This window comes from Schistocerca cancellata, chromosome 11 (genome assembly GCF_023864275.1).
Source record: "Schistocerca cancellata isolate TAMUIC-IGC-003103 chromosome 11, iqSchCanc2.1, whole genome shotgun sequence".
NCBI classification, from domain to species: Eukaryota; Metazoa; Arthropoda; class Insecta; order Orthoptera; family Acrididae; genus Schistocerca; species Schistocerca cancellata.
In genome coordinates, this window is record NC_064636.1 from 86892957 (window position 1) to 86918685 (window position 25729).

Below are 25729 nucleotides of genomic sequence, written 5' to 3' on the forward strand. Positions count from 1 at the left end.
TTCTTTTCCTAACCAGTTTTTTTTCTCATGCAAGTTAATTCCTACAACAGGTGGGAATTGCAAGATGTCATCAATAATACTTTTGCTGTTATGGTTCAACAGAATTTCTACAGGGGAAGAACCTGTGGTTTCATGGTAGAGGGTGTTCATGGTTTTTTGAAAGTCAGTCACAAATATGCTCCAAACCTTATGATTATGGTGGCAATATGTTCTACCCAACCTTCCTAATTCACGCATATACCTTTCGACAGGGTTATTTGCAGGGTGGTAGGCTGAAATATATTTAACTTGTACGCCATATTGTCTCATACCTTCCTTCCAGATTTTAGAAATAAACTATAGTCTGTTACCAGATAAGACAGATGTTAAAACCAAATATGTTAAAATACTTAGTAATTTTATTAAAGACTGCTTCAGCAGCGGCTTTTCTGACAGGACATAGCTTAATAAATTTAGAGAAAACTTCTAAAGATACCACAATGTAAGACCAATTTCCTGACGTTTTAGGGAGAGGACCATACAAATCTACTGATACCAATTCTAAAGTGTCTTCTGGTACTGTGTTTTGCATATAACCCTGATTGGTTCGGTTAGCCACTTTTGCACTCTGACACACATCGCAAGATTTAATTCTATCGGTAATTTTCTTCGCAGCATCTACATTAATCATAATTACATCAGTCAATTTTTCAATACACTTTTTAGGACCACAGTGCCCTAAGGCAAGATGGAAATAATAACTTCAGTCTCAAATTGCATAGGCCAACACACTTTCCATTCCTCAGTAATTGTATTATTTCTCCTGTACAAAATTCCATTAAAGATCATATAAAATTTACTGATTTTTGGGAAGTTAGAGTTACTGAAACTAGTTTTTACTGGCTTCCAGACTTCACCGTCATTCTGATAAAACCTCATACCGTTACAAATCTGTTCTATCCTCTTCCTACATGGAACTTTCTTGATATACCTCATATGAAACTTGATATCTCCATTACATCCTGTCAGTAAGTTGTCCATACCTCTGGCAATCAAGATAAAGCATCAGTCACATGATTGTCACTGCCTTTAATGTACAACGTTTCATAATGAAACTGTTATAGATACAGGGCCCATCGACTCAATCTTCCGGTGTACAGGTGAAAGTCTTTCAAAAAGGTTAAGGCTCTATGGTCTGTATGGATAATAGTTTTGTGCCTCCATAAATAATTCCTAAATTTCTTTAATCCCCAAATAATGGCTAAAGCTTCTTTTTCTGAAATAGTGTAATTCTTCTCAAAGTTGGTCAGAGTCTTACTAGCAAAAGCTGTAGTCCCATGTTCTGCTCCCCCAGATTCTGTGTTTTCTTGAAGTATTTCAATACCAATACCGTATGCACTACAGTCTCTGATCATGCGGAATGGATCACTTAAAATAGGGTGATGTAAAATATTTTCCCTCTTCAGTTTTCAAGTTCTCGGAATCTCTTTGACATTCAGGTGTCCAAATATATGCACTATATTTCTTCAACAAACTGTTCAAATGTGGGCTGTTGAAAGCTTGCCCCTTCACAAATTTGCGATAAAACCCGCAAATACTAACAAATGCCTTCAACTGTTTCGTGTTCTTAGGTGGAGGGTACTTTTCAATTGCATTAAGCTTTTCTGGGTCCTTGCCAATCCCAGATGTAGTTATGTGTCCTAGAAACTTAATTTCTTGATTTTCAAATTCACACTTCTTCAATTTCAGTCTTTCCCACTGCTGGAAGAGCAATGAGGGTTTTATTCAACAGTTCACAATGTTCCTCCCAATCATCACTGGCAATCAACAAGCCATCTACATAAACAGTTAATGTGGAACAAAGTCCTTTTCCTAAGACAGAATCTAATGCCATAACTGTAACAGAAGTATTTAAACCGAAAGATACAACTTTATATTGATATCATTTTCCTGCAAAGAAGAATGCAGTATATTTCCTGGAATCTTTATGTAATGGGATTTGCCAATATCCTGCACTGAGGTCGAGACTGGTTAAGTACTTTTCATTATCGAATTTTTGTAATAGATCATCCACTGTCTACTTTTTATTTATTTATTTATTCCATGTGATCTGATGGAACACAGTGTGTGGCAGATGTCGGAAAATATCAATTAACATTGTTAACATATATTAACTTATAGTATCCTAATGTATTATATTGCAAATATTGGTTAAGTTTACTTCACTCCAACTGCTCAATGTTTTCAATTTAACACAAATAGCAAGATTACTGATCTAAGTATTCATTTATAGAGTAAAAACAGTGACAACAAATGTGACTTCACGGCATTGCTAAATTTTATGTTGTCTTCGATGGACTTAATACTAGTGGGAAGATTGTTGAACAGTTGGAGGCCCATGTGGAAAGCTCCCTTTTTATACAGTTTAGTGTTTGTAAGTAAAACATGCAGATTTGAGTTTTTCCTGGTGTTGTGTTTATGTATTTCATTTTTTTGTTTGACTCTGGAGTCAGTTGGCACTATGTGGTTTCTGAAAAATTTTAGAATCTGGAGAATGTGTAGACAAGGCAGGGTAAGGATTTCCAGCTTTCTGAAGGTGGGTTGCAGGAGTCTCTGGGTTTGCTGCCAGTAATAATCCTCATTGCTCTCTTCTGGATTTTGAATGTGCTGAGAGCAATTCGATAATTTCCCCAGAATACCACATCATATTTTAGGTGGGCTTGCATGTAAGTGTAGAACGCACTGGTTAATGTTTCCAGGCTAGCACATGAATTCAGTACACTCAATGCATAACAGCCAGTACTAATTATGGCATTTACCTTTGCTGTATGTGTATTCCATTACAGGTTATCTTGAAACCACAGACCTGGGAATTTGAATACAGTGTCAGTATCGGCTGGTTATTTACAGTGACAAGTGGCTGAGAGGAATTTGCATTTTCTGTTGTGTGGAAGTTCGTGAAAGCTGTCTTTTTGGTGTTGATAGTTAATCTGTTGATTTTAGCCCAATTGCTGAGTTGTTCAGAGGCCAAGTTCACAGCTTTTTGTACAGCCTCTGTATTTTCCCCTTTGAGGAGTACACGTGACTTATCAGTAAATATTATTGTTTTGTGTGCATCTACTTTCAGGCTCTAGTCATTAATATACAGGAGGAAAAGTAGAGGTCCCAATACTGAGCCCTGTGGCACCCCTTGCTTTACAGTTTTATTTCTTGATAGCATTTCAGTTATTGAGTTGGTTTGTCTATAGTGTAGTTCATGCTGACTCTCTACATCTGATTGGTTAGGAATGAAGCAATCCAACTGTTTGCAGTTCCTCTGATAACATAGTGTTCTATTTTTTCCAGCAATATTTTGTGGTCAACAGTGTCAAAAGCCTTTGGCAGATCCAGAAATATGTCTGTTATGGGTTATTTTTTATCTAACAGATCTAATAGCGTATTTATGCAATCATATACTGCAGTTTCAGTAGATTTGTTGCTCCTGAACCGATGTTAAGCTAAACATAGTCATTTTTTTTTCAATGAAGCCCATCAGTTTTTTGTACATTATTTTTTCAAAAACTTTAGAAGAGCAGGATGAGACTGAGATAGGCCTGTAGTTATTCATATCTTTATCATCACCTTTTTTGAAGACAGGAATTACTTTAGAATGTTTCATATCTTCAAGGAAAGTACCTGCCTGGAAAGTACAGTCATAGAGGTGAGTTAATGGTTCAGCAATTGTGTATACACAATTTTTGATTACAACTGCTGCAATACCATCAATTACAGCTGAATATAAATTTTTTAACACTCTGAAGGCTTTTGCAACATAATTTTCAGGGACTTTGCCAATGAAAATTGACTATGCACATGTGTGGTATTTTTGCTTTGCTGGTTGGTAGTTTGTGTTAGGATTATTTTTGACCAATTTTTCGGCTATGCCCTTGAATAAATTGTTGAAAGAGTTCACCACAACTTCGGAATTAGATATAGATTCATTGTTGAGTTTGATTTCTATGTTCATGTGTGTAGCTTTCATTTCCCCTCTTTCCCTTTTAAGGATATTCCACATTGCCTTAACTTTATTGCTGGATTTGTCAATGTACTCAGCATTTTGCATCCTTTTTGCTTGTCTTATCACTCTTCTTAGGATACATGTGTAGTTTTTATAGTATTCTGTTAGTTGGGGGAGACACAACTTTGTTTACATAGCATGTGGAGTATTCTTATGTTAGCAAATAGCTGGTATCATCCAAGTCTTGTTTCTCTTATTATTATTTATTCTTAATGATTTTTGTGGAAAAGCCTCTTAAAAGTGGTGGATCATTTTGTCAAGAAATATGTTGAATTTAATGTTCACATCATTGGCTGCGTACATCTTTATCTACTTTTTTTTACTAAGGAGGGAATTTAGCTTGTTCAGGTTATCTTGAGTGAAAAACCTTCATAAAGCTTTAAGTGGGACTGGGTTTGAGGTATCTTTGTTAACATCAACCTTTAGAATGACAGCTCGCTGATCGCTCGCTGAATCCTGCATTGTATACTTCTAGAGTTGAGTTAAGTTTATTTCTATTTGCAAAAATTTGATCTAGAGCTATCTTGGATGCAGGTGTTATTCTAGTGGGCTCGTTTACAAGGCCATGCAGATTATAAGTTTTTGTAATGTTAATCAATGTCTCCCTGTTTCTGTTGTGGGTGAGAAAGTCAAAGTCACTACATACACTCCTGGAAATGGAAAAAAGAACACATTGACACCGGTGTGTCAGACCCACCATACTTGCTCCGGACACTGCGAGAGGGCTGTACAAGCAATGATCACACGCACGGCACAGCGGACACACCAGGAACCGCGGTGTTGGCCGTCGAATGGCGCTAGCTGTGCAGCATTTGTGCACCGCCGCCGTCAGTGTCAGCCAGTTTGCCGTGGCATACGGAGCTCCATCGCAGTCTTTAACACTGGTAGCATGCCGCGACCGCGTGGACGTGAACCGTATGTGCAGTTGACGGACTTTGAGCGAGGGCGTATAGTGGGCATGCGGGAGGCCGGGTGGACGTACCGCCGAATTGCTCAACACGTGGGGTGTGAGGTCTCCACAATACATCGATGTTGTCGCCAGTGGTTGGCGGAAGGTGCACGTGCCCGTCGACCTGGGACCGGACCGCAGCGATGCACGGATGCACGCCAAGACCGTAGGATCCTACGCAGTGCCGTAGGGGACCGCACCGCCACTTCCCAGCAAATTAGGGACACTGTTGCTCCTGGGGTATCGGCGAGGACCATTCGCAACCGTCTCCATGAAGCTGGGCTATGGTCCCGCACACCGTTAGGCCGTCTTCCGCTCACGCCCCAACATCGTGCAGCCCGCCTCCAGTGGTGTCACGACAGGCGTGAATGGAGGGACGAATGGAGACGTGTCGTCTTCAGCGATGAGAGTCGCTTCTGCCTTGGTGCCAATGATGGTCGTATGCGTGTTTGGCGCCGTGCAGGTGAGCGCCACAATCAGGACTGCATACGACCGAGGCACACAGGGCCAACACCCGGCATCATGGTGTGGGGAGCGATCTCCTACACTGGCCGTACACCACTGGTGATCGTCGAGGGGACACTGAATAGTGCACGGTACATCCAAACCATCATCGAACCCATCGTTCTACCATTCCTAGACCGGCAAGGGAACTTGCTGTTCCAACAGGACAATGCACGTCCGCATGTATCCCGTGCCACCCAACGTGCTCTAGAAGGTGTAAGTCAACTACCCTGGCCAGCAAGATCTCCGGATCTGTCCCCCATTGACCATGTTTGGGACTGGATGAAGTGTCGTCTCACGCGGTCTGCACGTCCAGCACGAACGCTGGTCCAACTGAGGCGCCAGGTGGAAATGGCATGGCAAGCCGTTCCACAGGACTACATCCAGCATCTCTACGATCGTCTCCATGGGAGAATAGCAGCCTGCATTGCTGCGAAAGGTGGATATACACTGTACTAGTGCCGACATTCTGTCAGTGTGATCATGTGATGTGTTTGACCCCAGGAATGTGTCAATAAAGTTTCCCCTTCCTGGGACAATGAATTCACGGTGTTCTTATTTCAATTTCCAGGAGTGTATAATTACATCTCTCCTGATGATTTTGTTCAATGTTTGTGCATCAATGACAACTCTTATGCCTCCGTCTTTCTTGTTTACTATAATAAGCAGACTATTGTACTCACTGTTGCTTCTCTCTATTACACTTCATGCTAACATTTTATCAATTTCAGCTTGTAACTGCTTCTTTCTTAGCTATTGGCACTGGATAGGGTCTTACAAAGAATGGTTCATGTTCAATGGCCTCTATATGGTATTCAAAGTTCCTTACAACACCTGGTTTATCAGAAAACACTTCCCTATTATTGATCAAAACAGTATATAAATCCCCTTTTTCTTCACACGTGAGTTCTTGGATAATGTCAACAATTTCCCTAAAACTGTCAGTTTTCGATTCATTCATTACAAAATTTTTCACATGGTAGATTTCATATAGGTGAGACAAACCATCATTTTCAGATTCTGTTTCTAGCAATATAGATTCTACTCTAACCACGCACATTGTCATCTTCTTCTAATTTGATTTCTATTGCATTAGGCTCCCTATTAATTTTAAAAATTCCATTGCCACAATCTAAAAACGACTTTTTCCTTGTCCAGCCAATCAATATCCTAAATCATCTCAGCACTTAATTCAGGGACCACTAAAAAGTCATGTTCAAATCTTTGTCTTTGATCATTTATTTATTCATGTTCTGTAGATCTGCACAAAAGAATTGCATGGATATGGAACGAGTGAGAATATAAATTAACACAGTAGTTACTTGTATATGGTAACAAATGTAAATTGCAATTGGTGTATAAGAAACAAAGTATGTTAATAGTTACAGGCTTAAGCATTTTCTATAGTAAAACAGAGGTATAAAACAATAAAATAATAAATAACAGTTTTCCTTATTACAACTATACATTAGCAGGAATTTGATAGTGCCAATTGCCTGAACACGAATTCCCATACTGGTGTAAGATGTATTAAGTTACAAAGTGGCAATAGCAAATACTACAAGTAAAGTATTACATCTAAGTTACAATGTTACATTAAAGAATTGATTTAGAGATTGAAACGCTTTTTCCAGAAGATATTCCTTCAATCTACCCTTAAATTTTGGCATTTCACTGGAGAGATTTTTTATTTCAGATGGGAGTGCATTAAACACTTTTATGCTTGAGTAGTATACTCCCTTTTGTATTAGACTCGAGTTTTTTCTGTCAACATGAAAGTCATGTTTTGTTCTTGTGTCATAGTCATGATAATAAGTATTGATTTTGTACATGTGTAAGTTCTTAGCTGTAAAGCACATAAGGTATAGGATATATTGCGAGGTCATTGTTAATATTATGTGTGTTTTATAAAGATTTCTGCATGAATGATTTCTGTTAACTCGACTTATAATTCAAATTGCTCTTTTCTGAGTTACAAATACTTTATTTGCCACTGGTTGGTTACCTCAGAATTTTAAGCCATAGGATAACAATGAATGGAAATAGCCAAAATAAGCAGCCTTAACAGCATGACTATTAGCAGTTGTTGCTATAATAGTATAATATAAGCTGCTGAAGTAAGTCTTTTTCTGAAGTCCAAAATATGGCAAAACCAATTTAATTTATTGTCAATGTGGAGGCCTAAAAATTTTGTTGAATACACTTGATGTACATCTTGATCATTACAGCTTAGACTTATGTCATCCTGAGCTTTGTGAGACCCATGGAAGTGTATGAACTGTTTCCTTTTTTTAAGATTTAAAGTTAGGCCATTGCATCTGAACCACTTATGGAGGTCATGGAACACAAAGTTGGCAGATGATGCAGTATCATTTTCAGGTTTTTTTTCAATTACAAGGAATGTATAATCTGCGAAAAGAGTAAATTTGATGGTAGGCTCAGAACAGTGAGGAAGGTCATTAATAAAAATAAGAAAGAGCAGAGGGTCAAGCACTGGCCCTTGCAGCACGCCTTCATTGTTTCCCAACCAGATGAAGCTATTGAGCCATCTTCATGATTAAGCAATAGCATCTGCTTTGTGTCAGTCAGGTACGATCTGAGCCACATTCCCACTGTGTCAGTTAAACCATAATAGGCTGCTTTTGAAAGGAGGATTTCATGGCTCACACAGTCAAAGGCTTTGGTTACGTAGCAAAAAATAAATAAATACATAAAACCAACGGAAGCCAATTTATTGTTCAGAGCTTCTAGAACATTATTAGTAAAGGATAATATGGCATTATCAGTTGACAGGCCTCATTGGAAACCAAATTGGCATTGAATATGAGCCTTGTGGAAATTCAGGTGTTCTACAATTCTGTATGCATCAGTTTCATGAGAACTTTGGAGAAGCATGTTAAAAGGGATATAGGGCGGTAGTTGGAAGCATCTGTTTTTTTCCCCCTTCTTGAACAGTGGTTTCACATCGGCATACTTCATTCTATCATGGACAATACCATGTTGAAGGTATTCATTAAATATATGGCACAGTATTACACAAACGGCATTATGACAATGTTTAAGTACCTTAGTGGAGATATTATCAAAGCCAGATGACATATTGGTTTGCATTTTAGTGATGATCCTTTTCACTTCACTGACTGTAACTGGGGCTATGAGAATTTGATTAATTTTGCACGGACCAGATCCTTTCAGAAGGTCCATAGCCTTGTTGACTGAACCCCTACAGCCAGTTTCCTCAGAGGTTGTTAGAAAGCGCTCATTTAAGACTATTGCAACTGCATTCGTTTCTTTAATTAAATTAGCACACTGTCTTGTCTCTGTGCTGTATACACTCTCCACTTTTTTTTTCAGCTCCCTTTTGATGAAATCCCAGATGGTTTTTATTTTGTTGTTAGAGTTATCTATTTCACTTTCAATATGTAAGGTTTTCGAGCACTTTATAATTGTTTTTAGGATTTTACAATATAATTTGTAGGTAATCCAGGGTTTGATTTTGCAATTCTGGGGGTTAATTTTAATAGTTTTCTTGTGAAATACTGCTTCAAAGAGGGACAATAAATCATCTGTGAATAGGTTGAATTTAATATTAACATTTCTTTCTTTGTATATTGGGCTGCAAGAGCTGATTGAAATTTTCTAGTGTCCACACTGATTGTTTTGAAGGACCTAAAAATTGGTTTATATTTTTTAATGCCAGAACAACTCATTAAGAGTTAGCGACTGCCCATCATGGTCTGACAGACCATTAAGAATTTGACATACAGTACTAAGACTACTACTAAACTTATCAATAAAGATGTTGTCAATAAGGCTTATGCTGGTATCTGTCACTCAGGTAGGAAATTGAACTATTGGAGTTAAATTAAAGGTTTCCAATAAATGTTCCAATTCTCTTCTACTGGTGTTGCCTGTACAGGAGCTTACATTAAAGTCACCCATAATGACTAACTGCTTAGCCTTTGAATATATTTTTACCAAAACTGATTCAAGCTGTTTTATGAAAATGCAGGTTTCTCCTGTAGGAGCCGTATAAATTGATACCACTATAATAGACTTATTATCAGCAAAAATTTCAGATCCACATGCTTCAAAATTAAAATCTTCACAATACATACTTAAGTCCAGTGGTTTATGTCATATACCCTATTTGACATAAATTACAGATCCACCATTCTCTCTGATCTACAGTAACTATCAGCTAAAATATAACCTTCCAGATGGGGCATCAGCATGGCAGACCTTAGACGGTGTTCTGTAAAGCACAATATATGAGGTTGGTTTTCATTTAACATGAGACCCTAAAGCTCAAATGTTCCTCTAAGGCTTATGGTATGTTGGTGGAATATACAGAATTTATATTTCAATACAGATTTAAAGTGCTGGTTTGACTTGTGCTTTCCTCTGTTTCTTGATGCAGCACAGATCCCATGAAAAATATTCGTTGTGAACAGCTGGTCTTCTACTTCTATGGCTTTTTCTTGGATATGTGGAAGCAGACATTTCAGTGGACGGTAGATGCTTTGAAAAAAGTGACTCATTGTTCATCTCTTCGTTTTCTGCTCCTTGAGGTGATGCTGGAGATGGGATCTTGGAGACTGTGGTTGTGGCCTGTTGAGATGTTGATGGTGTGGCACAGGAGTCTTCTATTGGTGCTGCTATTGCTTTAGTTTTTTCTTCTACTGAAGTTGTGCAGGCTGATGCTTCTGTCATTGGCGATGCTGGCATAACAAGTGACTCTGGTAATAGTAGTTGTGATGTTTGTTGGGGTGATAGTAATGCTTGTTCAGTAATTGCTTTTGTTTCTAGAGAGGATAATGTTGGTGTTGATGACATCTGTGTTTTATCAGTAGATAGTGTCTGTTCTGCTGCTACAGTTGGTAAGGTTTGATGAGCTGTTGTTTGTGGCTGGCAAGATAAACGTGGTTCTCCTGCTATCAGCACATTATTAATATTACTTCTGTGAGCTGCAACCAACAACTCCATAATTTTATAACTGAGAAGTTCCTTGCCCTTGCCCTTATCGTTAAGGTACAGTCCATGTCTGGTAAAGCATTTTCTCTCCAGATAGTTGAGAGGCAAGAACTGGGTGTTTTGATGCATTCTACAGAGCTTCTCAAACCGGGTGTTGGCTTCATTGATTTCTTTATTAACACACGAGTCATTTGTAAGGTCGTGTCTGGGGGGGGGGGGGGGGGTATTCCAATGATGATGAGCTCGTTTTTTGTATTAGAACAGAACGAGACAATTCATTCTTGTAGACATCATTGGCACCTCCCATTATTACTGTAAACTCATTTGATTTCGTGAAGTTCCAGCTTTTATATTATTTGTGACTTCGCCCATAGGTGCTCCAGGTTTAACATAGCTACAAGAATGAACATTTAAATTAAAAGTTTGCTTTCCCATCATTCTTGTCACTTGTGTTGACTCACTTGTGTTTGTAGTTCATTTACACACTTATCTTCTGCACTTTTGATAGTCTCTACGTCACTGCGAATGTTAATTGGTGTATTGGTAAGTTGAAACACTGTTTCACTTTGAAATGGGCTAGTGAACTTTTTAGACCTAAAATGATCGTCATAATAATTCTTGTTCCTTATTGGTAAAGCTTGCAAAATATTTACACAGTTTAAAGATTCAAAATAAACTAAGTTCTTTGCAGCTTAATTATGTCGTCACACAGAGTGTTGATTATTTTTTCTTTTGTAGCTATTTCACAACGGATTTCTTCAATACAGGGTGATTCAAAAAGAATACCACAACTTTAGGAATTTAAAACTCTGCAACGACAAAAGGCAGAGCTAAGCACTATCTGTCGGCGACTTAAGGGAGCTATAAAGTTTCATTTAGTTGTACATTTGTTCGCTTGAGGTGCTGTTGACTAGGCGTCAGCGTCAGTTGATGCTAAGATGGCGACCGCTCAACAGAAAGCTTTTTGTGTTATTGAGTACGGCAGAAGTGAATCGACGACAGTTGTTCAGCGTGCATTTCGAACGAAGTATGGTGTTAAACCTCCTGATAGATGGTGTATTAAACGTTGGTATAAACAGTTTACAGAGAATGGGTGTTTGTGCAAAGGGAAAAGTTCTGGAGGGCCGAGAACGAGTGATGAAAATGTAGCACACATCCAGCAAGCATTTGTTCGCAGCCCAGGAAAATCGACTCGCAGAGCTAGCAGAGAGCTGCAAATTCCACAGTCAACTGTATGGAGAGTCCTACGACAAAGGTTAGTTATGAAACCTTACTGTCTGAAATTGGTTCAAGCACTGTCTGCAGCTGATAAGATTAAAATAATCGATTTCTGTGATTTTATCCTTGCTCAAATGGAAACAGGTGAATCTTTCGTTTCAAAGATTGTGTTTAGTGATAAAGCAACTCTCCACACTAACGGGAAAGTCAACCGTCACAATGTCTGTATATGGGGCACTGAGAATCCGCAGGAAACAACTCAGTATGAACGTGACTCACCTAAGGTGAACGTTTTCTGTGCCATTTCAGCCAATAAAGTTTTTGGTCCCTTTTTCTTCGAAGGTGCTACTGTAACTGGACTACAGTATCGGGAGATGTTAGAGAATTGGCTGTTCCCTCAGCCCGAACAAGAAGCACAATAATTCATATTTCAGCAGGATGGATCACCACCACATTGGCACTTAGCTGTCCATAACAACCTGAACGTCAACTACCCGAGGCGATGGATCGGCCGCCAGGCAGCCCATGACAGAGCACTTCATCACTGGCCTCCAAGAAGCCCTGATCTTACCCCCTGCGATTTTTTCTTATGGGGGTATGTTAAGGATATGGTGTTTCGGCCACCTCTCCCAGCCACCATTGATGATTTGAAACGAGAAATAACAGCAGCTATCCAAACTGTTACGCCTGATATGCTACAGAGAGTGTGGAACGAGTTGGAGTATCGGGTTGATATTGCTCGAGTGTCTGGAGGGGGCCATATTGAACATCTCTGAACTTGTTTTTGAGTGAAAAAAAACCTTTTTAAATACTCTTTGTAATGATGTATAACAGAAGGTTATATTATGATTCTTTCATTAAGTACACATGTTTAAAGTTGTGGTATTCTTTTTGAATCACCCTGTATTTCGCTGCAAGTGCGCACGTTTTGCAAGTTGACATGAGTTCCTTGTACTTACATGTGGTTTATCTAGTAATTCATCTTGGCTTCCAGTGTTTTTCATTAAAATATGGCACGACACACACAGATTATCATAAAGAGCATTATATTTCTCACACAGGGAACACTTAAATACGCGTTATTTTCATTAAAAGCGGATCTTATGAATTGTACACCTTTAATGGCCGCCATCTTTAACAACTCAGATTCATTCAATACTTGTTTTCGAATGGGTTTACTGGATTTGCCAGTAGCTCCTATAATCTTTACTCCACTCACAGACATAATTACACTACACCTGGCTTACATGAAATATGTTCAAAAAATGATTCTGATATAGCACTGATTTAGGATCCTGTATCTAAAAGTACTTTTAACTCAATATCATAAACATATATGGGAATGATGGTTTGTTTAACAACTTTAGCTTCTTTCTCCTCCTGTTCTTCCCACAACAAATCCTGTTCCAGAATTATTTCTTTCCACGAGATGCTACCTACTGATTTCTGTTTTATATCAGATGGGTTTTTAGGTTTCTTGACCTCTGTCTCTAGAGATGTTTAGCAGCTCCTGTTCTTTTATATTTTTCTCATGTGGTTCTACTGGTTTCTGTAATTCAAATTCTTCCATAACATTAAGTAAAGCTTACCCCAGTATAGTATCAACAGGTGGTCCTTTTGGTTTTGTTTCAGTTTCACATTTGGGTTTTGTTCTGAAAAAAAAAGTCATTAATTCTTTTGTAGCCCCTTTCTGCAAATGTATATTTACTTTCACTAGATTCGAGCAGGAATTCCAATTTTAGACAGTGGGGCAATCCATCAGTACATGTGTTACGCACTTGGTTTTTCCGATTATTTTCTGCACACTGCCTATAGTTTAAACACTCGGGAATTTCTTTGGTATCACTTTGAGCAACATCAGCTTTGATTTCATACTTCATATAAACGTCATTCACTTCGATAATCTTCATTACACTTTCATCCTCACTGTTATTTGTAAGGGACTGTGCGAAATCCCTATCTGGTTTTACTGTATCTGCCTCACAAAAAACCCTTTTCTCAATAATTATTTCATTTGCACTGTTATAACGTCATATTTATTATTATCCTTCCTTACATCATTTTCCTCTATTATTTTTGCACACCTAATTTGCGTGGCGTATCCTATTTTCCTTTCATTTCTACTTGTCACTATCTCCCCTACCTTTACTTCTTATTTCTTATATACATTACTGGCAGTACAAATATTTTATTTTCTAATCGTATTTTCCTGTTCTCTTTTTTCCTTCAATAATGTCTTTTCGGTCGATCCTAATATCGGATTAAATTTATTATTAAGCTTATTAGCTTCATTCTCAGTTTCACATTCATGTATTATTGAAACCGGTCAACGGAAATGTCAGATTCCACCTCTTCTGTCTCCCCCCCCCCCCTCTCTCTGTACAGTAGCCATCTTTTTCTCATGCTGGCCATTTAACCACTTCACCAAGCGCCCTGTGCAGTACCGCCTTGGATACAAGCGGCAGCCACTTTAACTACTGTCAGCTTCCGATCGATGCACATCACTATGTATCACTCCACACACGTCTTCCAACACCACATTCTTAATCTTTCTGCCCCATAGATTGTATGCCTCCCACTCGAATTTCTTATCTAACATCTTTGCTTTGGGCTTAAAACAGCCCTCCGTGTGAATCTGGCCCTTAACACACGCGGTTTTAGTTTTCCAATTCGTCTCTATTTTGTAATTCCGTGGCGTGAACCCTCTGCTGCATGGCATAAAATTGCCTCTTCGTCTTCCACGATCTCTTTGAAGTATGTCTATGCAAAATCTGTCATTTTCTGTCCATTCCTTCTGGTCATTATTTTCTCGCGATCGTTTGTTATTACTGTATCAGGACGAGACACTCGATTTCCTCGCCAATGGTCTTCGTCTTCGACCCTCATCCAGAAATGCTGAAAAACTCCCATGATTACTGCCGACAAATCGTTTCGAATCTCCCGATAATTTATTCCAAAGTTACCAAATGACTTGAGTTTGTCCGCCTAGCTTTCAGATGTATCAGTTTTCTATAGAATGACTCACAAAACTCTTTCATGTTTGCCTACCTCTGATGTCATACAACCTGGCCAGTATGAATTCACGCCATGAATGGTCTTGTTTTTCTTCTGAGCAGTATTCGTCGATAAATTTCCGTTTGAAATTTTCAAAAGCCATCTGGTTTCTATCCACATTCAGTCCCCACCTTTTCGCATCACCTGCCACTGCACTGATCATTACGTTAATCTTTTCTTGGTAAGACAAGTATTCAGGAAAGTTTACGAAATCCAAAGGGGTGCCATCTGTTGTGGTCAAACTTTTCTTCCCCCTCTAACATTTTACTATAAGCTACTCTTTCAGTAAATTGGGTGGGCCTCGCCTGCATTTTTCTTTCCAAGTCCTACATTGTGCCTGGGATTTGAGAAGTATGTTCACACTTCTTTTCGCAAGTAACAATTTGGTTGGCCAGTTCCCTGCCTGTTTCTGTTACAGATTGTTTAAGCTGTGAGAATTCGGTGTTGCATTCCATTTGTATTTCGGGTTTAATACCGAATACTTTTCTGTCCACTTTAGTAATGACTAAAGGTTGTATTTGATCTTGAATTGTTGTTACTTCTGTGTCAAACCTTTCGTTGATGTTATCGATTTGTCCTTGTACATTGGCAATATTACCATTAATGACATTAATTTCATTTTTGGGGTTTCTAATTTCATTACAACGCCTACTTTTGCATCTACTTTCTTGATTGGTTTGCTGAGTCTGGTCCCTTGCATTTCAATATCGCTACTTAGAACATTCACTTGTTGGCTTTGTGCTGTGATCTGTTGGTTTTCCTCTGCAATTTGATTATTGATATTTCGGCCTTGTTCTGAAATTTGTGCAGATTGCATTTTGAACATATCTGTCATATCTGTTTTTTTCCTGTTATTGTTATTTAAACACCTTTACATAAGGTGGGCTGGCAGCAGCATACTACGCTGCTCTTCAGCCACAGGTCTGACAATGAAAATAGAAAGAAGACATATAAGATACTGAACAAAGTGGCGAGCAAAAAACAGTAGACACAGAAACATATAACACTAAGCCGTTCACACTCGATGAAAAGCACACTAAAAAAAAACTGTCGGCACTGCGTACAAACACTGACAACGTAGACGGTACAGGTGAAGAACACTAAACCACAAACACAATGGCACACACACGAGAAAGTGATAGCGATGATCTCCGGCGCGTGAATGTCCACTTAACGTGCACCAGTCCGGGGACCTGCCAAGAGGGGAAGAAGGGGGGGGGGGGGAGAACAAAGACGCAAATGGCAGAGGAGATGGTAGGAGGAATGGAGGTATGGGGGTAGGGTAAGCATGGGGGAGAGAGGTTGCCCATAGGAACAAACACAGGAAGAGGGAGGATCAAAGTTGGTTGGTGGGGTAGATGGAGGGGAGGAGGGTATCATCAGGGAGGGGGAGCTGGCGGAAGCCACCTTGGGAGAGGGTATGGAGAGTGGAGATATGGAGAGCAGGTGGGACGTGGAAAAATAGGCACAGCAGCGGACGGCGTTGGAAGAGGATGTGAGAGACAAGCGGGTGAGGGCGATCAAGTTTACAGGAGGTGTATAGGATCCGTATCCGTTTGAGGAAGAGGAGGATCTGAGGGAACGGAATAAGATCGTACAGGATCCGTGTGGGGGATGGGAGACAGATACGATAGGTGAGGCGGAGAGCATGGCGTTCAAGGATTTGAAGGGATTTGTAAAAGGTAGGGGGGCGGAGATCCAGGCAGGATGGGTGTAGCAGAGGATAGAGTGGATGAGGGATTTATAGGTGTGGAGGATGGTGGAGGGGTCCAGACCCTATGTACAGCCAGAAAGCAGCTAGAGGAGACGGAGCTGGGAGCGTACCTTGGCTTGGATTGTCTGGAGGTGGGGGGTCCAGGAGAGGTGACAGTCGAGGGTGACGCCAAGGTACTTAAGGGTGGAGGTGAGGGCGATAGGACAGCCATAGATGGCGATATAGAAATCGAGGAGGCAGAAGGAAGGTGTGGTTTTGCCTACAATGGTCGCCTGGGTTTTGGAAGGATTGACCTTCAGCAACCACTGGTTGCACCAAGTGGTGAACCGGACAAGATGGGATTGGAGAAGGTGTTGGGAGCTCTGCAGGGTGGGGGTGAGGGCAAGGAAGGCGGTGTCATTGGCGTACAGGAGAAGGTCGATGGGGGTGAAAGTGGCAGCATGTCCGCCATATACAAAAGGTACAGAAGAGGGGATAGGATGGAACCTTGGGGCACACCAGCGGACGGGAAAAAGGTGTAGGAATCCGTGTGTAGGAAGGATGTTGGGAAAGGAAGGAGCCGATCAGATGGACATAATTAATAGGAAGGGCGAAGGTTTGGAGCTTGAAGAGGAGACCGGAATGACACACGCTGTCATAGGTTCGGGAGAGGAAGATAGTGTAGCGATTGGAATTAAGCTGTTTGGAGAGGAGATGAGTGAGGTGAAGGAGAAGGTCATCAGAAGAGAAGGACGGCTGAAAGCCACACTGGGTAACGGGAAGGAGGCAGTGCTGGAGGAGATGATGGTGGATGCATTGGGCTAGGATGGATTCCAGGAACTTGCTGAAAACCGAGGTAAGGCTGATGGGATGGTAGGAGGAGACAGCGGACGGCAGTTTACCGGGTTTTAGGAACATCAGGATACAGGAGGTGTTCCACAGGTCGGGGTAGTAGCCGGTGGACAGGACTACGTTATAGAGGCTTGCCAGGGTGGAGAGGAAAGAGACAAGAGCTTCATGAAGGTGGTGATAGGAGACATGATCGTGACCAGGAGCGGTGATGTGTTTCGAGCGGAGTGTAGCGATGAGATCCTGTGTAGTGATAGCGGCATTGAGTTCAGTGTGTGCAATGTTGTCCAAGTACTGGAAACCGGGTGCAAGGGGAGGGACAGAGGAGTTCAATTGCAGACATCCAGGAAGAGGGAGTAATCGAACTGGGGATCGCTGGGGATGGTAAAGACATTGGAGAGATAGGAGGCAAAGTGACTGGCCTTACTAAGATTGTCAGGGAAGGGTTGATCATCATGAAGGAAAGGGTAGTAGGGGGAGGGTTTAGATTCGGTGAGGCGGCGGAAGGCTGACAAGCACTTGGACGAGTTTATAGGAAGGGTAGCCTTTAAATTGGTGTATGTTTGTCTCCAGTCCTGGCGTTTCTTAGCTGCGAGCAAGTTTTGGATGTGATGCTGTAGTTGCCGATGGCGTCGTAGTGTGTCCGGGTCAAGCATGTGGAGGAAGGCACAGTAGAGACAGCGGGATTCATGGAGGAGGAGGATGGCCTGTGGGGGTAAGGTAGGAAGGTGGGGGTGGATGGCGACAGAAGGGACATGGGCCTCCCCGGCCTCAGACATGGTCTGCTGGAGAAAGGAGGCGGCATGGGTAATATCATCAGGGTGGCGGTAGTTGAAGGGTTGGCCATCGACCTGGGCAGATAGGGTATCCTGGTAGGCATTCCAGTCGGCACGGGAATAATCATGGACGTACTTTGGGGGAGGTTCATGACAAGGGTCGGGGTGGGGGCGACGACCGTCTGAAATGGTGAGGAGGACTAGGAGATGGTCACTACCAATGGGGTTCAGGACATCCACCGCTATGCAGCCAAGGAGGTTAGGGGAGGAGAGGATGACATCAGGAGTGGAGTTGGATTCAGGGCGGATGTGCTGGGGAATGGGGACGAGGTCGCCATGGAGGGAGGAGAGGAACCGATGCCACTGCCGTAACTGGGTGGCGGAACGACAATGGATGGTGAGGTTGGCGGCAATCACGTAGGAGGAGAAGGTGCGGTCAATGTAGGAGAGGAAGTCAAAAGGAACAGGGCCATTAGGGCGGACATAGATGGTGGCGCAGGTGATGGTAAGGCCAGGGAAGAAGAGACTAAGGATCAGATGTTCGGTGGGGTCAGGAAGGAGAGGTTGGAGCCGAACTGGGATCTGGCGGTGGTGACATTTTTGGGAGTACGTGGGATGTGGGAGATTACAGGTGTTACAGGAGGGAGGGGACTGGAGGTTGGGGCACTGCCAGAGGAAATGCACTTGTTTACAGTGCGGGCAGATGGGGGCCTCGCGGCAATCAGATGTTGTATGTGTGTTACTACGCAGACACCACTGGCAGAGGAAGGATTGAGGAGGGGAATGGGAGGGGTCGACTTTGTAGCGTTGGTTGAAGAGGAAGGTACCCTCCTTCAGGCGACAGTCAATGGAGGGGGCGAGTTCCAAAAAAACCCGCATGAGGTGGGTGGGACCAGATGAGTTAAAAATGCAGCAGACTGCCCGTGCTTCCAACGAGGGGTGGGCCTCGAGCTCCGCCAAAACCTCCTCCTCTGTGATCATCAGAATAAGCCGAGTGATCACAGCGGTGAGGGTCAGCGGGCGACATGGAGGTTGAGGTTGGTGGGAGAGAGATGGGGAAGGTGCAGGGGTGAGGGAGGCATTGGGGCCAAAGTTGGTGATGGGGATATGGGAAAGGATGTCAGTGTGATGGGTAGAGAAGGGAGAGTGAGGAGCGGGGGGATGGAATGATGTGGGGGGGGGGGGGGAAGATTGGGCACACAACATGATGGTGGTGGTGGCAGCACATGGGGACGTGTAGACTATGGCGGTAGTGGTGGCAGTGGTAGTGGTGCTGGGAGGCGACATGACGAGAGGGGAAAAAAGGCACAGGACAGGACATAAACGACAGAAGAGAACAAGGGACTTACAAGGCAGAAGAAAAACAGAGGAAGGCAGACGAGGACCGATGAAAAGCAAGGCAGGAACGCTGTTGGGAACGCTGGCTGGCTGGCAGGCAGGCACTCACTCACTTGCAAAACCCTAACACTTAGATTAATGATGAATGCCACTATCGAAGGGCGGTATTCATAGCGAATTACCGCTGGAGATAGTTGCAAGTCTAAAGATAAAGATTGACTGTATTCAGAGCTAACATTTTTATCTGAGTCATCTGTTTTGTAGAAAGTAGTGTATATAAATTACAATGAAAACGGATTGCTCTTTTGCAGGCGAATTGTTTCATGTACTGGCTAGCCTGGATTTTGCATTGTGTAGCGTGTCCTTCACATTCTTCCGTTCAAAATTTAATTTTTACATAGTACTGAGATTTACATATTTCGATATCAAAATAAATGTCAACAATTTCTCAGATACTGGACACTTTAAACTACGAGTTTAAATAAATACGAACACATTTCAAAATATATAACGCTCCTTTCGTCAACAGGTATATGCAGTGAATGCTGTTGTGTTCGGTGATGCGAAGAACGCAGATGGAGTTCTGGGCTGTTTTCCCTCTGCTGAAGCGTGCCATACTGTTCCAGTGTGCCGTAATAGTAGAGAACAACAGATGAAGGGTGTTAAAGGAGGATTCCGAATATTCGGCAGCCGCCGTTTTACAGCACGCCGTCACCGCTCGTCATCAGAAAATCTCACCCGATTGGTGCGTTCTGTAAAAGAGTTTCACTGCTGTAGCTTTGTGGGGGGAAATTTGGATTTAGCAGCCCAAAACACAATCATAGAACCGCTCAGAAAAGATGATATGTAGTTTCGTTATGAGGCAACCATCAGTGGACTGAGCTACATTCAGCTGCACAAGTGAAAACAGACACGCACACAACATTATATTTTAAGAATCTGCCAAAGGAAAGAGACCTAAAACAAAACTCTGGAATATTTGTAGAGTCATTTAGCGCCATTACTTTGTAGATTTTTCCACTTTTTCGATGGGGATGCGGTCAACGATTATGTTAATTACTTTTCCACTTCAGCTCTAAGACATTTTTTTGTACAATTAGATATCTGTTGTGTCATTTGAATTATGTATATTCTCCAGTTCCTGCATGTCAGTCGTTTTACGTATTTTATTATGTAAACGTGTCGCACCAGTGAGTGTGCTGCTAACATATGTAGCTGTGAGAACTATATGAAAGGGTGTATTGTTATGACTTAATGAAGCATAGTTACACCTGGAATCTTTCTAATTTATCATTCGTTAACTTCAGTTCCTCTTTTTGCACTCTTTACGTATATGAATGTGTTTGTTTACTTGCACTGCAAGCATGCTGCAGAAACATTATTATGAAACGGGATAAGATACCACCTTGCATTGCATATCGCTCGCAGGTACAGTAAATGAGATTTCATCTTTGACAGTTCAATCATTATCTTAATCATAAATAGGTTGCAGAACAGGTGAGCCTTCCTTTTGCACAGGTAGGCCAACATACAAGGGTAATCCCAAAAGTAAGGTCTTTAATCAGTTTACAGCTTTAACATTTAGCGACTTTTCGACATAATCACCTTTTGTTGACACCGTTGCAATTTTTTGTATGCCCATGTCATACCAGCTCGTCGCCATGCTGTTCAGAAAGTTATGAACCTCTTCTTTCACCTCCTTGTCAGAGCTGAATCGCTTTCCGGCCAAATGTTCTTTTAACCTAGGGAACAGGCGATAGTCACTGGGTGCCAAGTCAGGACTATAGGGTGGGTGATTATGTTCCACTGAAACTGTTGCAGGAGAGCAATGATTTGTTGAGCAATGTATGGGCGAGCGTTGTCATGGAGAGTGTGTACGCCCTTGCTCAACATTCCTCTTCTTTGCCTTTAAATTACCCGTTTGTGTTTTTTCAGAGTTTCTCAGTACCTGTCAGTGTTAACTGTGGTCCCAGTGTGGTCCTCAGTGTATATCGGATTGGTTGATCACGCTGGAAACACCACTTTCTTCAGTGTATGGTTTAGAGAAGTATTGACTCTTATGACAACATCCGTGGAGAGCATATAAATAATAGGAAAGAAATCAATTTTATGTTACCTATAAGGATGGCATATTACTAACACAACGAATGTAACATTTCTCAACTAACAGAGATAGGCCACAGTTTGTTGACATTCACTAATCAAAATAGGACACGATATAGCTGAAGAGAGTACTTTGGAACTTCAGGCATGACAACATTTTGGTCTGGTGGGGGATTCTTTGTTTCTAATGATTCCCCTTCCCCCCATATATAAGTAGTGTTACGTTCACATTTAACATGTCACAAATGATATGATTTTAAGACTTATTAAATCAGTCCGTAGCACATCAATTTTAAACTTAACTTCCAAGAAATGTATGACTGGAAAAGCATTCATCTGGAAATATGAGACCTAGTAGCATTGTCCAAATGAGTTAAATATAATAGTGACAATCTTTCAAAACTTTGAATTTCCCTTATCACTATGATTGTCCATGCAAATGGATAGACTATGGCTATGTGACCGTGACGATGCAGGGGGAGCTGTTTCTCTCCGTCGCTTCTACCTACATTCTGAGCAGTCAGTCCTTACATTAATTGTTTCTTAGTGTAGGTCTAGTAGTAGAGTCTTTGACTAGTAATCAAAAAGTCCTGGGTCCTGCATTCGAACCTCGCCACTGTATAAAGGTTGAATAAAAATCATCAGCAACAGCACCTGAAGACTTATGGCATAATAAGTCACAATCATTCTGTATGATGAAGTTTAAGACACTACGCAGAAAAAACAATAAGCAAAGTAGTGGGATATGGAAATACTAAAGAATGAAGAAATACTCTTGAAATTCTCAAAGGCAATAGATACTGCAATAAAGAATAGCTCAGTGGGCAATTCAGTTGAAGAGGAATGGGCAATCACAGACGTTGGAAAGAGAAACATAGATATGAAGAAGCTAACTGAAGAAAACATCGGTAATAGATCAATGAAAGAAGGAAGTACAAAAATATTCAGGGAACTCAGAAATACAGGAAAGTGGATAGAAGGCAAGGCTGCACGATAAATGTGAAGAAATCGAAAAAATGGACGATTGTCGGAACGACTGACAGAATATAGAAAGTCAAAAGAATGTTTGGTGAAATTAAAAGCAAAGTAGGTAACATTAAGAGTACAATGGTAATTCCACAGTTTACTGCAAAGGAGAGAGCGAATAGCTGGAAAGAATACACTGAAGCCCTCTGTGAGGGGGAGAACTTGTCTGATGACGTGATAGAAGAAAAAAAAAAAACAGGAGTCGACAGTGAAGAGATAGAGAATTCAGTATTAGAATCAGATTTCAGAAGATCTTTGGATGACTCAAGATCAAGTAAGGCAGAAGGGATAGATAACACTATCAAATTTTCTGAAATCATTGCTATCAAATTTTCTGAAATCATTGCGGGACACGACAACAAGATGACTGTTCACATTGATGTGTAGAATGTATGAACTGGCAATATACTATGAGGCTTTTGGAAAAACATTACCGACAGTTTTGAAGAGAGCAAGAATCAACAAGTGCAAGAGTTATCACGGAGTCACCTTAACAGCTCATGCATCCAAGTTACTAAGAATAATAATAATATACAGAGTGGAACTGAAAATTGAGGACCTTTCCGATGACGATTAGTTTGACTTTATGAGAAGTAAAGGCCTCGGAGAGGCAGTTCTCACATTGCAGTTGATAATAAAAGCGAGACTGAATTAAGTCAAGTCAAGTTCATAGGATTTGTTCACCTGGAAAAGGTGCTCGACAATGTAAAATGATGCAAAACATTCGAAAGTCTGAGAAAAATTGGGGTAAGCTTTAGGAAAAGATGAGTAATTTACAATATGTACAGGAACCAAGGAGGAAAAATAAGACAGGAAGCTGAAGAATGAATTGCTCGATTAAAAAGGGTGTAAGTCAGGAATGTCGCCTTTCACCCCTAGTGTCCAGTCTTTGCAGCGAAGAAGCAGTGAGGGAAATAATGAAGATTCAAGCATGGGATTAAAATTTGCAGTAAAATAATATCAGTGACATGATTTGCTGATGACACTGCTATCCTGAGTGGAAGTGAAGAATTACAGGATCTGTTGAATAGAATGAATATCTAATGATTAACAGAATAGGTACTGACAGTACATCGAAGAAAGATGAAAGCAATGAGAAGAAGCAGAAATGAGAACAGCAAGAAATTTATCAGAATTAGTGATCACCAAGTAGATGAAGTTACAGAACTCTGCTACTTAGGCATCAAAATAACCCTTGACAAACAGAGCAAGCAGGACAGAAGAAGCAAACTAGCACTGGCTAAAAAGGCATTCATGGCCAAGAGAAGTCTATACTAGTATCAAACATAGCTTTTAATTTGAGGAAAAGTTTCTGTGAATGTACGTTTGAAGCACAGTGTTGTATGACAGATTGACTGTGGGAAAACTGTAACAGCAGAGAACTGAATCACTTGAGATCAGAAGAATGTTAAAAATTCGTTGGACTGATAAAGTAAGGAATGAGGTGGTTCTCTGCAGAATTAGAGAGGTTAAGGAATAAATGGAAAACACTAACAAGAAGAAGGGATCAGATAATAGGACATGTGTTGACATGGAGCTGTACAGACTAAGAAACTGTACATGAAGACAGAGATTTCAGTACATCCAGCAAATAGTTGAGGACCTAATTTGCAGTTGCCACTGTGAGATGTCAATCTGAGTTTGTGAAATCTGAGGCTTGTAGAGTCAAACCCATGGCCCAGAGGTTCTATCAACATCACAATACACCAGCACAGCAACATCATCAATAAAGTACCAGGTGAGGAATGCTCACTTAAATTTCCTTTGACGCTTTTCATAATACTAGATACTCTTTCTGATAGTAACCCTTTTACACATCTACCTCTTGTGTTACTGATCAGCTGTGCCTTGCAGCACTGACAGCACCAGCTACCACCACCTGACGATGTCAAGCAGTTCCATCAACAAAATATTGTGTGAGTTACACAAAACGATCTGGTGAGAAACCCGAGAAGCGTATTTGCAGATTTCTTCTATTTAGTGTGATTTCAACTAAGTGAGCCAGTGTATGGCATGCACTAGACAACCTTTCACTGTGTGTTTACGTGTCTCCAGTTAGAGTGTACGACACATACAAATTGAAAATAATTGGTAGTAAGAGTGTTCCTGCACGTTCGTAAATAAATTGCCATTGCTATCACAGAGATTATCACTAGTCTTGTATTCAGTTCACACTAATGTATATCCAGATGTAATAATAACTGTAGCAATTAAAGTAGTTAATTCTACGTAACGGCCACCTAAAACGTTATGAGAGGTTTTTTCTGTTTGCCAAAAGTCTTCCAAGTTGCCACAAAAACTGTCGCACTATTCTTTGTCAATGAACTGTAGGTGCCATGCGTTACTGGATGATTGCGTACAGTGCCACACACCAAATTCATTATGCTCAACAGAAATTTTGACTCATATTTAAAATTATACTGAAAAGAAAACTGGATACTGTGTAACCGTCTACACTGTCTATTAGGATCAGGAAGAGAATGTGCAACTACACAAATCGCCATTATGAATATAGCATTTATTGTGTTGATTTAAGACAAAAGACTGGATCGATATAGCTCTCCATATTAGCCTAGCTTCTGTGTGCACTGCCGTCTCCGCCTAATAACTGCAACACACATCAATTCGTACTCCCTCACTTTATTCAGTCCTTGGTCTCCATCTAGAACAGCGGTCGTCAACTCTTTTGCTCAAGAGCCAATACTGACATTCTGAACAGGCACCTCAGGCTGCATATGTACTTGCTTTATTATTAATTGGTAACATAAATTAATATGTTACGAAACCCCAACAGACTAGTTACATAAACTGACATACGGGTGGGAGGGAGGTGTGTTGACCACACGACCCTCCATATCCACACTCAGTGATGCATATGGCCTGAGGACGACACGGCAGCCAGGCAGTACCACTGGGCCTTCACAGTTCTGTTCGGGTGGAGTTTAGTTTAGTTTTTAACATACTAGTTATAGTAAGAGCGTGGTAAGTCGGCCGCGACCCAAGTCAGCACCGTTCGAAACACTTCATGTCAACTGTTCTCTGTTTCAGATTGCTGCCACCCTTGTGACTGTAATCATCCCACGAAATGTTGTTGCGTTATTTGTGTGAGCAGGTGACTGACTAATAACAGTAATTGTACTCATATTTAAATGCCTTCTCGAATATGAGGCACGATTACAAATTGTTATTAAACTTCATGAATGTCTGCT

At 41.0% G+C, this 25729-nt stretch overlaps 1 long non-coding RNA gene across 1 annotated transcript in view; it reads left to right on the forward strand.

Annotated features, from left to right (window-relative positions):
* Positions 1-25729, forward strand: part of LOC126108634 (uncharacterized) — a 96042-nt gene that overhangs the window by 68951 nt on the left and 1362 nt on the right. The window lies entirely within an intron of this gene.